Below are 15,432 nucleotides of genomic sequence, written 5' to 3'. Positions count from 1 at the left end.
CTTCAAATTAGACAAAATTGGTGTCAATCAACTCGGCTACGTTTGTGCTGGTTTGTGCAGCAAAGATTTTCATTTGTGCTGCTATCATTTTAAAGATATTAAGAAATGTTTTAGAGGTCATCAAAGGTCAACCAGCCCTCTTAATATCTTTAAAATGATAGCAGCACAAATGAAAATCTTTGCTGCACAAACCAGCACAAATGTAGCCGAGTTGATTGACACCCATTTCGTCTGATTTGAAGAAGGTGGGGGGGCTGGTTGACCTTTTGACCTTTACCCTTTCCTTAATATCTTCAAAACCGAAGCAGCACAAACGAAAATCTGTGCTGCACAAACCAGCACAAACGTAGCCGAGTTGATTGACACCCATTTTGTCTGATTTGAAGAAGGTGGGGGGCTGGTTGACCTTTGATGACCTCTAAAAACATTTCTTTATATCTTTAAAATGATAGCTGCACAAACGAAAATTTTTGCTGCACAAACCAGCACAAACGTAGCCGAGTTGATTGACACCAATTTTGTCTAATTTGAAGAAGGTGGGGGGGCCAACTTCACTCAGGTCGGATACGTTCCAGTTGATCTTGTATCCTGAAAATTTTGAATATGATTCAACACACTGTAGTAGAGCTGGAACAGAGACGGTTGGATCTGCTATAACAGCTAAGATGTCATCGGCATACATAAGCAACTTGTGCTCTTTTCCTCCTGCATAAATTCCTTTGATTCTTGGATTGACTCTTATTGCTACTGCCAACGGTTCTACAACCAGCATGAAAAGCAATGGGGAGAAGGCACAGCCTTGTCTTGTCCCTCTGGAAAGATGAAAAAATGTGGATAATTGACCATTCGTCATAACTGCTGCTTTTGGTTTGGAATATAACATTTCTACCCATTTGCAGAACACAGATCCAAATCCAAATTTCAAAAGTGTTGTTTTAAGAAAGCCCCATTCCACGCGGTCGAAGGCTTTTTCAGCATCTAAAGAGAATGATGCAACAGAGAATGTGTTAGAGTGATTCAAATGTATTAGATGAGCAAGTCTTCTCATATTATCGACTGCAGACCTGTTCTTAATAAAGCCTACCTGATCTTCATTTGTAATATCTGGAAGTACTTTTTCTAGTGTTTTTAATATTTTGCAATCTACTCCTATGAGGCTAATGGGTCTGAAGTTAGATGGATCTGAAACATCTCTGTCCTTTTTAGGAATAAGTGATATGAGAGCCTCATTGAGAGTACCAGGTAGAGAACCTGACTCAAAGGCCTCTCTATATACATCATGCAGTAATGGGGCAATGGTGTCAATATATTTCTTATAATATTCAACTGGAAAGCCATCCAGGCCCGGTGATTTCCCAGGTTTCATAGACAAGATCGTAGCTTTGATTTCTTCTAAAGTGATAGGAGAATCCAATTGTTCTCTTTTCTCATTGGAAATGGTGGCCAGCTTCAGTGATGAGAAAAAAACATTCATTTCCTCCGTGTCAGGTTTGTTAGTGGATGTGTAAAAGTTTTTATAAAACTCTTCAAAAATCCTATTTATTTCTGTGACTGCAGTGAATGTTTTACCATCTTTTTTAATTAGAGGAATGTTATTAGAGTTTAAGTTGTCTCGCTAGTAATTTCCCACTTTTTTCTCCACCTTCATAATATTTAATTGTAAGTCTAAATAAGGCATATTCAGCTTTTTTATTATATAATTTGTGTAACTGATATTTAAGATTACAAAGTGTTTGATATAGATGATTTGAGTAATTCTGTGCTATTTTTTCTCTAGCAAACAAATTTCTTTTTCCAATGTTTTTTCTTTCCAATTATTTTCTTTTTTAATTTTTGATGCACATGCAATGAATTTTCCCCGTATCGATGCTTTTGACGCTTCCCACACAGAGGCTATATTATCCGTGGAACCAATATTTACTTGGAGAAAAAAATTAAGATCCTCCAGAAAAGAGTTACTAAATGCCTCATTGTGAAGTAACATAGTATTAAGTCTCCAACGTCCTCTCCTTTCTTTTTCCACATTGAAGTCTATAAGTAACTCCACCATACCATGGTCACTTATAATAATTGTACCTATTTCACAGCCCATTACGGACTCCACTAGCTTATTAGATATTAAGAAAAAGTCAATTCTAGAATATATTTTATGACTGTGAGAGTAAAAAGTATATTCTCTCTCTCGTGGGTTTACCAGTCTCCATATATCAACCAGATTCCAGTCCTGTGCCAGTATTTGGATTGCGGCCCTGTCCTTAGGTGCTGGTTTCCCCCTTGGCGTGCTTTTATCAATAAATCCATCCATCACCTGGTTGAAATCGCCCCCCAGAATAATCTGGCCCTCGGTGTTTCCTATTATGCTATTAACGTCATGAAAGAAGTCGGGTTCTTCCTGATTAGGAGCATAAATGTTGCAGAGGACAGTCCTAATTCCGTTCAGCAAGGCTTCAACACATATGAAGCGCCCTTCCTTATCATTATGTTGCTTAAGCTTAACAAAACTTATGTTTTTATTAACAAGGATCATTACACGGTTTCGCTTGCTTGAAAATGAGCTGTGGTACACTTTACCCACCCAGCCTCTTTTGAACTTAGCAGCTTCTTCATCCCCAATTATATGTGATTCTTGGATGAATGCAATATCAGCACCCTTGGATTTTAGGTAAGTCAAAACTTTTTGTCTTTTAATTGGGTGCCCACATCCATTAATATTCCACGAGATTATGTTAATATATCCCTTAGACATCTTTTGCTATTTGGTACACTTTGCGTGATTTGATCTGCCACTTAACGAGGTACATACACAACAGCATAATAACTAATACTAAGAACATAGGCAAAATAAAATACACTGACCTGGTGCAGAAAAAAGAAAAGCAAAGCAACACAGAACATGCTGCTGCTTCCAGTCCTTTTCTTAGCCCCTCTATTTAAATTTGGTCTGTGAGACGCGTGAAATTTGTCCTTGGGCAACACAGCCATCCGAACTCTGAAACACACAACCGACTTAAATTTTACAAACTATTTTTGATAAATATACACCTCAGACAATAACACTTGTTTTTCACTTAGCTTGTTGCAGGAACCTTTCAGCCTCTGAATTGTCCCAGAAAGTCTGTTTCTCCTTTCCAGGTGAAGATGAGCGTTGATGGGAACAGCAGCCGATGTTTCACCTCCATTTCCCGTAGGTGTTTCTTTGCAGTGTTGAAAGCTCTCCTTTTCTCCACTAGCTCACCCACCAACTGGTGGGTTACTGGGACCAACTGGAGGTTCGGCATAGACCCATCTCCATTTGGATCATTAAAAGAGATTTAGTTCATTTACATTATTGTGGCTCAAGTAATTTAGTTTCTCTAATAATAATGTGTCAGGTCTATATACCTATTAAACAAACACAGGAAAGACAAGAGAGTTAGATTCTTTGTTTCTCGCGAGGAGAGCAGACAGAGATGTGCTTTCAGTTACAAATCTCCAACTGCTCTGAGACACATCTGTCTGTTCCTCTCTTTTATTGCTCTTAGGAACCCTCTCACACTGAGCGCTGCAACTCCCAAAGGGCGGGGAAAACAATTCATCACATAGTTGCAGCGCTAAATGACATATACTATCTAGACACATGTTATCTACACTCTAGATCCCTTTTGCTCCAGGCACGGCGTCGAATCGGACACGTTGTATAGCTTCAAAGCAACGGCTTTGTAGCACAAAGAAGAACAAAGCAGAGTTTATTGCAGGACTGTAAAACTCTGCTGGGAGCAACTAACACCTCCATCTCTCAGGGAGTCCTGCTGAGAATATCTGTCACCTCTCTCTTCCAAGGAGGGATTAGGAAGGAATCAGAATTAATTAACACACAGAAACATTACTTATACCAAAAGTAAAAGAGAATAAGCATATAAGTAAACATTATCTAAATGTAACTACAAGGCGACATGATACAACGAATATTTGATAATACTAATAATACAATTTACCCAACATTTCCCCCCTGTTTATCATATGTTTGTTGCACTGCTCATATAACTCCAAAAACAGTCACTTCAAATGATTTTCAGCTGGGAGATCATGTTTTGGAAAGCAAACATGTTTACACTCAGAGGTCACATCCAGTCCAAAAGCCAGGATCTGGATACCTGTCAGAAGAATCCTCATCAGAGTATTCTTTGTCAACATTAGGTTTTTTCTCTAATAAAGGATACATCTGTGCCATCACCTATCACAAGTTGTTAAAACAGACATTGCATCATCGACAGGAGTTTCATTAGCATCATAAACATAAGTACAACATTCTCTAGTGTCATCGTCATCAGTGTCAGCATAATCAAACAATGGCTTAACTTAAAGAAAGTAAATTTGCTTTGTCATTTTCCATCAAGGGAATTACTTTAATCCTTTTTATCAAAGAAGCAGACTTTGAATGAGACCACATCCACAGGGCACCAGGGAAACAGCTGCAAAACTGTAATGACAAAACAGAGATCAGATTCTCCAAAGGCATCATTCATTTGTGTAGTCATCACAAATATCTTCAATTCACTGTGTCCGAGTGAATTCTCCAACGCTCGTGGCTCTGTGGCTGTTATCGTCAAAACAAGTGTGCAACCGCTTCTCCAAGCAGTTGCACTCTTACTCAGAGACAACAGCTTGTGTTGCAGAGTTCAGAGTCAGGCTTGGAGCTCAGAACCCCAAGCCAGTCTGTATGTAGTTAGCCATGAGCATCTCATCACATGAAGCCTTATCTGCTCATTAAATGGTGGATGTGATCTATTCAATCTACGCTTCAATTATTTTATATCATACCTCCAACCGATGGAAAACACCAAAACCCTGTAATCACCAGCTTCAAAAGACATGTTTCCAAAGTAATGTTTTGCCAGAATGTTCAACATATGCAGATCTTCCTCTTAAACCAATCTTATAAAATAGAACTAAACAAACAAAACAAAACAATAAACAAAAGCTTAAAATTTGCTGCAGTTGTACAGTTTACATTTATCATCAAAACAATGAATATCAATGTGAATTAAACAGTCCAGTTTAAATTACTTTTATAGTACAAACTAGATCTTACTGGTTATTTGTCTAAAACATTCAACATGCTTTCCTTAAACAAAATTCAAAAGAGTTAAACCTGGAGAAATTATAATGTCAACTTAACAAATCTAGACATTTTCAAAATATACCAATTTTACCTAGGTCTTTTACTTGTCGTTGAATTTAAAGTTTTATTCAAAATCGTTTTAAATGGATGTAAATCAAAACAAAAATCAAGTTTAGAAAAATCATTATAATCCCACCTGAGTACTTTTACTGATTAGTGATAACTTTAATCAATAACATTTCTTAAAACATTCTTGCTCCATTAAATTAATGCTCTGAAAATGGCTAACACAATAATATTTTTAATTTCTATAATTGTTTTCCCAAGTTAATTTACCAAAATATGCTTCATTAATCGCTATAAATTTGTTATCTATCATTTCAAAATACTTTAGCCCATTGTCAGAACATCTTTCAATGGAGAACAACTCAAATCCATTCAAAAGAAACATATTTCACCAGACCATATCTTTCCTTTCACTTTTTATGTGTAACACAGATCAAACATGTTCTTCAAATAAAATTTTTTTATTTAAGTAATATAAAAGATAAACCTATAACATATTCTCCCACCTTGATGATGCATTACCTACTAATGCATCCCAATTTGTACTACTTTAAATAACGATGTTTATGAAACAGGTGTATGATGTTCCCTGAGAAATTCTACCAAAGTCAATGCTGCCTTTTTCCCAAAAGGTAAACTTTTCAAAACAAACAGAATAATTTATTTTAGCATGCTTTAAACCTTCAACATTACTATTTTCCCAAAACACTTCACGTTACAGTGTTAAAGCTCCTTATCTCATTTTACTTTTATGATTTTCAGATAATTCATTTTACAAACTCCTCAAAAATTTTCACTAGTGTTTGACAAGGCGTGTTTACCAATTAAGACTCTGTGAAGGTTTTACATAAACCAGCCAGAGAGACGTTGAAGAAAATTCAAAATATAGTCTACAAAGAAAATCCAAAAATGATAAATTGGGCCCAAGCTGAAATCAACATAACAAAGTACAATTCAGTTGGTAACAGAACAAACTCGAGCACAAACTGACCCAACAAACAAGACATGAGGGAAACTTAGATAGTGGCTGATCAGACCATTAACACACACTAGGGGTAATTAAACACACAAAACCCTAACAAATACTGGTCAGAATATTACCAAATCTACAAATGAAAGAAATTAAACTAAAGACCAAATTTCCCCCTCCCCTGGTGAAGTGGTCCAGAGGAAACTGGTAACTCAAAAGAAAGAAATTAATTCGTTATATTTAACAAAATATAAAGAACGGACACTTAAAGTTAACTAAATGAGTGCACAACAAATAGCCAACCAAAGAGTCAGACTAATGAAAACAAATTTAAAAATAAAAATCTAAACTACTCACTACTCAATATATATAAAGTAATATTAAAGGAAAACAGTAAATCATTACCAAGAGTATCTGTGTGTGACAGTCAGGACAGCTGTCACAGACTCAGTGTTTTGATGCTAAAAATTAACATTTAACATTTTCCACATTATTTCAATGCTCACTAAGTATTTGCTTGTTTAAACTATCTACACTAAAGAGAAAATGTTTCACTAAATCTAGGAAACCAAACTGCATCAAAATCCTGCCTTATGTGATGGTAAAGACTCTCTAAAATTAATTAAATCCTTATATTTTTAGATTTCACAAATTATATTTTAAAGTTACTACACTAATCTGAGCAACCTCTATTGTCAGATCACAAAACAAACCCTTAAGCCTACCATAAACCCCTCCCTCACTTCTCAGAGGGACCGACTTTATGGCAGGAAAGAGAGCCAATAAGGATTTTCAGGAGGAACTCCCAATTCTTCTACTACTTTATTTTGCACTTGAATTATCAGATATGTTTTAGTTTCATCTCATTTTAATTTGAACTTAAAACCTTTTTGGGGTATCTTTTGTCGTTCCACTACTAAAATTGTAACTTATAGTCTGAAGTTTTGTCAAGAGGTACTTTTAGATGATGGGAGAGAAAGTGATTTACATCACACCTTCCCGTTCTGTCTTGCTGAGCTACTGCAAGTGGGGGTTACTTCGCACTTAAAAAATAGTGGTATGCAAAGAGGCTTCACATGTTAATTAGTTGAATCTAGTGGGGTAGCAGTTACAGCCCAGCTCTGTGGCCCTCCTACGGAGCTGCTGCAAGGGGGGCTGCAAGTCCCCTGATCTACATTATTCTCTACAAAAGTTCCACCAGATCCTCTTTCATTAACCCATAAGTTATTTCTAACTTAATATTATCCTTCAACAACAAATTTGTACAGTGTAGCAAACTTTTTCTATATTCAATCAATTTCTAGTCAACAAGTGAGTTACTTCTATTTTATTCTGTCTTAATCATCCATAATTCCTGTAGATTTAATAATATTTTATCTATCCTAAAGTTTTGGTCAGTTTAAAAAGACTGATTGTGAAACTATCTAGAATCGGTTGCATACTGCAGTTTGTTGTTATCTGGTCAATTCCTCTTCATTAGGGCCTGTTTCTCTAAAAATCTACGTTTTTACTTATCCTCAATTCATGAAAAAAATCCTATTTTACTCATTGTATTTTATTCTATCAACATTTTTATCTACTATTTTAGTGCATAATTCTATACACATTTTTTATTTTATTTATTTCTCTACCTAATCAGTCATGTATTTAGCTATTTATTTATTCACTTTATTTCCTTATTTCATTTGCAGCCCTCTCTTCTTTCTGTAGGCACTTTTGAAATAAAATGACCTTTTGTAATGCATTAAAAGTTCTTAAAAAAGAAATAAATCCATAAATAGAGTAATGTTAATGTATTTGTCCTACCATGCCCCCTGTTGAGACATGCGAAACGCCATGGCTCAATATGGCAGCCCACTTAGACAAGTTGTCATTTGCAAAATAGGCTTGTTTGCAGGTCACTTATAGATTTGATCTTCTATTTTTTACTCCATTATTAATCCAAAGATCTTTTTCTTTTTCAGGACTTAATTGTTGCATGTCTTTTAGGATCTATTTCATACATTAGTTTGTGTAAAGGAACCACTATTACTGCATAATTAGGCACCCAGTTTCAACAATAGTTAGTTAACCCCAGAAAAGACATCATCTGTTTTTTCATTTAAACAGAGATACATGCGGGGAGGTCCACGTTCTGTCTAAAGATTTTAAATCATCAGGAAGAGCGACAGCTGCAACGGCTGTGTGTTTTGTATCTGTATACAGATAGGTCACTGTGATTTTAGCTGGAGTGACCTTGTTGAGCCTGTCTTCATAATTCTTAACAGGCCCAGCCACATTTTTTGAACCAAAGAATTATGTGTAAGTTGTCTGGAGGCATTTTATCCTGGGGGGCAGAGATGGCTTTACCTCCCTCAGTCAGGAGTGCCTGAGTAAAGTTATGTGGGGGTCTGTCGGGCACATCTAATGTATAACAATAGTGTGGATTTCCATTTCCCTTAACAACAAAGAAATCTCCCTTTTTTTATTTCTGACTGCCTTTTAACTGCTATGTGCCCATCAGTGGTTGGAATCAAAGCTAATCCTAGCTACATAAGGCCATCTCTGCATGAAAAGTGTTATTTCTGGTCTTACACTGTCCATAGTTAACAAATCCTGTAGATTTAATTGGACCTCTTCACTCTCTAAACTTTCTGATTCTAGTCATGCTGACTGATCTATGTATTTTTCTGGGCAACATCTGGCTATGTGTCTTTCTTTCCCACAACACCAACATCCTCCCAAATTTTTCTGTCTGAAGTTGTTTTGTTTGTAGTTCCCTCTTCCCAATCTCCCTTTCTGTCCTCTGGGGTTCTGACCTCTACCCCTAAAGCTTCCTCTTCCTCTCCTTTCTTGATATAATATTTGCTCCTCATCTTGGAAAAAGGCTCCTGAAACCTTTTTCTTTTCTTTTGAGACTTTTTCTACGTGTATAGCATGGTTAATGTATTCATCTAAAATCCCAGTCCTCAATCTCATGTAATGTTGATGCATTCTCAGGCTGTATTCATCAAACGATTCTTCCTCCTCTTCTCTTTTTTTGTGCTAATTCTAACCAAAATTTTACATCCTCATACCCTTCTTTGCGCATTTTCTTTGGGTTTGGCTTTTTTTTTGCTTTATTTTATCCTGCAGTACTGTTAGTTTTTTTTTTTTTTTTTTTTTTTTTAGACGACCGTCAAAGTTATAGTTTGTTATCCATTTATCTAAATGTTTTATTTTATGTGGATCCTGATTTTCAACATATTTCCAGTCATTTGTTTTTAAACTGTCTGTTGGCTTATTCCTGCTTATACTTTTCCCCATTTTTTTTATTTTTTATAAAATTTTGCCCACTTTATTCGACTCCTAGGGAATCCTATAAACTGGAGATCTTTTCAGTAGGCCAGCAATTAAAAATACCTGTAGTGGTAACCTCCGCTTCAACTCTTTCGAGTGGGGGGTTCTTACCTGTGCATCCAAGACAGGTTTGCTGGTTACAACCCTACTGTTTTATATGAGATAAAACACCAAGTGGTATTTATATCTCCAATCACACTCACACGGAATTTAAGCGCCTGCTTCGCCGGACTCCGCCATCCGTTCCAATTACAATTTTAGTGCCTGATTTAAATATTTTTATTGTTGATTAAATTTTATCATTATATATCGAATTGAAAAAATGTTATTATTTTTATTTTTATCGCCTAATTGATTAAATTTTATTATTTTTATTTTTATCGAGAAAATTTTATTATTTTTATGTCTATCGCCTAATTGATTAAATTTTATTATTTTTTATTTTTATCTTCCAATTTATTAAATTTTACTGCAGGTCTGCACTAGGCTCCGTGCGCCTTTTTTTCCACGAACTTTTGCGCAAGGACTTCGGACGTCCTTCACGGATTGTGTGCCCTATTTTTACCTGTTAGAGTCTAGAATTTCCAGGGTTTTTCTTATTCGCGCAATGACCCTCAGTCATTCGCCACACTTTTAAACAAGAATCTACTCACCCTCTGTCTCTCCCTGGAAGTCGTCAACCGTCAGATCCCAGCAGGCAGGCCGAGCGCCAGCCCTTGAACAGGTTCTGATAAGTTTCCACTAGGAAACTTGCCGTGCGCACGGTCTTTACTGGAGTCGACCATGCCCACTGGAATCCTTCCTTGACATCCGGCTACGAAGGACCAAATAATGTCAGGTCTATATACCTATTAAACAAACACAGGAAAGACAAGAGAGTTAGATTCTTTGTTTCTCGCGAGGAGCGCAGACAGAGATGTGCTTTCAGTTACAAATCTCCAACTGCTCTGAGACACATCTGTCTGTTCCTCTCTTTTATTGCTCTTAGGAACCCTCTCACACTGAGCGCTGCAACTCCCAAAGGGCGGGGAAAACAATTCATCACATAGTTGCAGCGCTAAATGACATATACTATCTAGACACATGTTATCTACACTCTAGATCCCTTTTGCTCCAGGCACGGCGTCGAATCGGACACATTGTATAGCTTCAAAGCAACGGCTTTGTTGCACAAAGAAGAACAAAGCAGAGTTTATTGCAGGACTGTAAAACTCTGCTGGGAGCAACTAACACCTCCATCTCTCAGGGAGTCCTGCTGAGAATATCTGTCACCTCTCTCTTCCAAGGAGGGATTAGGAAGGAATCAGAATTAATTAACACACAGAAACATTACTTATACCAAGAGTAAAAGAGAATAAGCATATAAGTAAACATTATCTAAATGTAACTACAAGGCTACATGATACAACGAATATTTGATAATACTAATAATACAATTTACCCAACATAATGAGAAAAACCTTTGACTGGAAGGTTTAGTGGAAGGGGAAACTGAATAAGAAAGAGGCACACGAGTAATAAGTGTCAATACTTTACAGCACATTCTTCTTTCTCTATTTATTCTGGTAGGTTTTAGGATTTCACGAGCAGTACGCCATGTTTATTAAAACTAATGCTTTTAAAATATGACTGTGTGATGAATTTCTGAGTTTCTTTCTGAGTTGAAATAGTGAAATAAAATTGAAATGATTTTCTAATTTGTTGAAACCCAGCTGAGTTTTCAGTCACAGAGAAACTGTTAGACATCCTGGTTCTGCTGACTGGGTTTCCTAAATATGGACTTTATTTTCTGTCCCATGAAGAAGAAGCTGATTGGTTCACTTAATGTTTGATCAGGAGCTCTCACTGCCCTCTGGTGGTGAACTACCAGGACTACACATGTTCTTCGTAGAGGAGGGAACCGGATTATTTCACAGATTATATTCTATTTTCAGCACATATGGAGATTTTTAACAAATATGAAAGTAAAATATTTTCAACAAAGTGTAACAATAACACAGTAGTAGTGTCAGTAACTCTAATAATAACTGGCATGATGTAATTTTTTTAGATATTTGAGACATAATGAGCCACATCTGTCTTATTCTAAAATTGTCCTATTAAATTATGTCCAATGAAAGTGAAGTTTAAACAAAACAAAAAACAACTTTAATAAAATAATTTAACAGAAAAATTGTATAAAACACAAAAACATACAAAACAAATGGAAAAGGCCATTTCACATTTAAAGATTATTTTTACATATATATATCTTAAATATTCCTCCTTAGCTAATAATACACTTACAGTATAACAAATTGGTATAACTATCTTTAACAACAGGATATAACTAGAAAATTTCGGAAGAAATTTAGCCGGGGCCTGCCGAGGCGCGCCCGTCGGGCTTGGGCCCGGCGTCGTCACGCCACAAATTGGCGTCGACGCTAAAGAACGCCGCGACGTAATCAGTGGCACGCGGAGAACCGCACGAACGTTAAGTGAGGCGGACGTGCACCATTCGGTACGATTTAAAATGTTGTCAAGGCTTTTATTTTGGAAGTTTTGTTAAACTTCATTTCAAAGGGCCAAACTAATCCCATGCGTAATAGTCCTTGGGTTAAAATAGTTATATATTGCTCAAAACACAAGTAGCTGATGTAAAAATATTCAATGCTTTTATTTTGAAATTTTCAGTATGCTTCATTTCAAAGTTCCGAACTAATACCACGTGTAACAGTGCTTTGGATGAAAAAGTCAAATAAAGCCAAAAAGAGCAATTACATGATGTAAAAATATTCAAGGCTTTTATTTTGAAATTTTCAGTATGCTTAATTTTAAAGTTCCAAACTAATCCCATGTGTAACAGCGCTTTGGATGAAAAAGTCAAATAAAGCCAAAAAAAGCAATTACATGATGTAAAAATATTCAAGGCTTTTATTTTGAAATTTTCAGTATGCTTCATTTCAGAGGGCCAAACTAATACCACGTGTAACAGTGCTTTGGATGAAAAAGTCACATAAAGCCAAAAACAGCAAGTACCTGATGTAAAAATATTCAAGGCTTTTATTTTGAAATTATTATTATGCTCCATTTTAAAGTTCCGAACTAATCCCATGTGTAACATTGCTTTGGATGAAAAAGTCATATACGGCCAAAAAGAGCAATTACGTCATGTAAAATATTCAAGGCTTTTATTTTGAAATGTTCAATATGCTTAATTTTAAAGTTCCAAACTAATCCCATGTGTAACAGTTACTGAGTTAAATCAGTTATATACAGCCCATAGCAGCAAGTAGTTGTAAAGGCCAGTTCTCAGTCCTGATCTGTTTCAACTGAGGATAGATAGAACTACAGCGATGCGTATTTGTAGTCCAAATCAGCAGCCAATAGCCTCTTGAGATCCGTTGCTATGGTAAATAATGGTCTCAGCAGGTGTGAGCTCTGAGCTCTGAGCTCTCAAACACACAATTGTGTGTTTGAGCAAACACGTTTTACTGACAAAAAAGCATTGGAAACAAATCCTTCTTGTTCGGGAACCGTAATACATATTCGAAAAGCGTTTCGAGCGTATGAGAGGGCAATGTGTCTTCTGCGATAGTCCCGAGATTCATATCTGTACCTCACTCAGAGCATTTACAGCGATGAGAGAAAGAAATGTTGTGCCCAGATCTGAACCTACATCGGCTGTCACTCTAATTTGAGCAAAAATGAGAAACTTTGGGTCGCTTAGAGGCAAATTGTGGACAAACCATAACTGGTATCGACGAGCCGTCTTCACTTTCGAAGAGATCACAGACGTATCTACAAAATGAAATTTGAATGGCATTTCTAGGTGAATTTGTGACGACACAGCAAATCCTCAAAAATAGGGTATTTCTAGGATTATTCCCATTGACTTATAATGGGGTTTTTTTCGTAGTTTTTTGCGAATTATGTCGCCACGTTAAGCCCAAATCCCACCAGAAGTAATAGCTCCAATGGCGTGAATTTTCTGCACGTTTTGATACCTCATTTGTAGGTGTGCACCCAGCGGTACGAGCCGCATTAACGGTTACGGAAGAAAAATAAAGAAGAAGAAAGAAACACTTTCTCCGACAATAGCAATAGGTTCCTGCCATTGCTTTGCATGGCAGGCCCCAAATACTAAAGGTGAAAAAACAAACCACAGCAAATAAAAAGGAAAAAGAGATTAGAAACTGAAAAAGTTTTGAAATTGAAAATACATTTTTGCAATTTAGGAAAATGTTAATGTCAGGTCTAAATACCTATTAGAGACAATTAAACAAATACAGGAAAGACAAGAGAGTTAGATTCTTTTATACTCGCGAGGAGAGCAGACAGAGAGATGTTTCCAGTTACAAATCTCCACCTACTCTGGAAACACATCTCCCGCTCCCTCTATTTTATTGATCTTTAGGAACCCTGCCACAAGGGGCGCTGCAACTCTATGGGGTGGGGTCAAAGCATTCTCACATGGTTGCAGCGCTAAATAACATTCACTTCTAGACACATGTTATCTATACTCTAGATCCCATTTGCTCCAAGAACGGCGTTGAATAAGACACATTGCATAGCTTCAAAGCAACGGCTTTGTATCACAAAGAAGCACAGAGCAGAGTTTATTGTCAGGCCTGCAAAACTCTGCTGGGAGCAATTAACACCTCTGTCTTGTAGGAAGTCCTGCAGGGCAACAGCTGCTGAGAGTAGCTGTCACCCCTATTTCCCAGGGCAGTCTCAGGATAGAATCAAAGTTATTTAACACACAGAAACATTATCTAAATGTAACTACAAGGCTACATGATACAACAAATATTTGATAATTACTAAAAATACTATTTACCTAACAGTTAAACTTTAAAAAATGTTCAGAATTACTTTTCAAATTCTTTATTTTTTAATTTATTATTAATTTTTTAAAACTGTTGAATGAACTTTCTGGCCATAATTTAACATCAGAGCTAAAAGGATCATTTAAAAGTGCAGCTGGATCCTCAGTGTTGAACCAGCTGACTGTCGTTAGCTCATGCTAATGCTAATGCTAATTAACATCTGTGATGACCTTTGACCTTCCTGCGTTTCCCTCAAATATCATCATGACTCAGATATATGAAGGCCAGGGTTCTTGAGTTATTTTGAAATGTTTGGAATTTATTAAGCATCATTTCTTTTTTATTTAGAAAAGTAAACAGAAACTATTTAGAGCCAGTTGGATCAGGGACTGAAGCCGGTCATGTAGTGAAAGAAGCCTGGATGGATCCGACTGACAAACTTTAACTTTATTTCCTCCTTTCTGGGTCTTTTTCTTCTGCCCAGATAATTTATTTATCTTGATAAAAACAGTGGAAATGCAGAGGAGATAATAATGTTCCTGTAAAGGTGATCACAGTCAAAAAGCGTTTTTACACAAAGATCGAATCTTTGGAGGGAAAGAAAACTGAACAAACTGACGGCTTTAAAACTTTTACACAGTAATGTTTCGTTTTTAGATTTTGTCCTTCATTATTATTTTTTACCTTTAATCTTTCTACTAATCTGCAGTAATGAAAACGTTTCCTCTGTTTTCTTCTCAGGTTATAAATAAATGTTCAAACTGGTTAAACTGGTGGATGAAGTTTGTTTTCTTAAGAACTGGAGGCTGCAGAGCCGACAGGCTGGAAAACCATCAATCTGAACGATCGGTCCTGATCAGAACCAGAACCAGAACCAATAGAGAGCAAATCAAGCTCTTAAATGTCAAGATTTCTCAGAAGCAGTTTGTTAGAAAATGCAGCAAAGTCATTTCTACATTTAATAAAAATATTGTAGAGTTAAAAGTCTGTGTGACAGATGAACCTCGACCCAAACTGAAGAACGAGGAAACATTCCTGCAGTGAAGAACGAGGAAACATTCCTGCAGTGAAGAACGAGGAAACATTCCTGCACAACAGAAACAGAAACTCAGAAACATCTTCCAGTAAACGGCAAGTTAATACCTGTTTGTAACTCAGCAGGTTTTTAA

Source organism: Xiphophorus maculatus, chromosome 24 (assembly GCF_002775205.1).
Source record: "Xiphophorus maculatus strain JP 163 A chromosome 24, X_maculatus-5.0-male, whole genome shotgun sequence".
NCBI classification, from domain to species: domain Eukaryota; kingdom Metazoa; phylum Chordata; class Actinopteri; order Cyprinodontiformes; family Poeciliidae; genus Xiphophorus; species Xiphophorus maculatus.
This window is presented reverse-complemented; position numbering follows the sequence as displayed.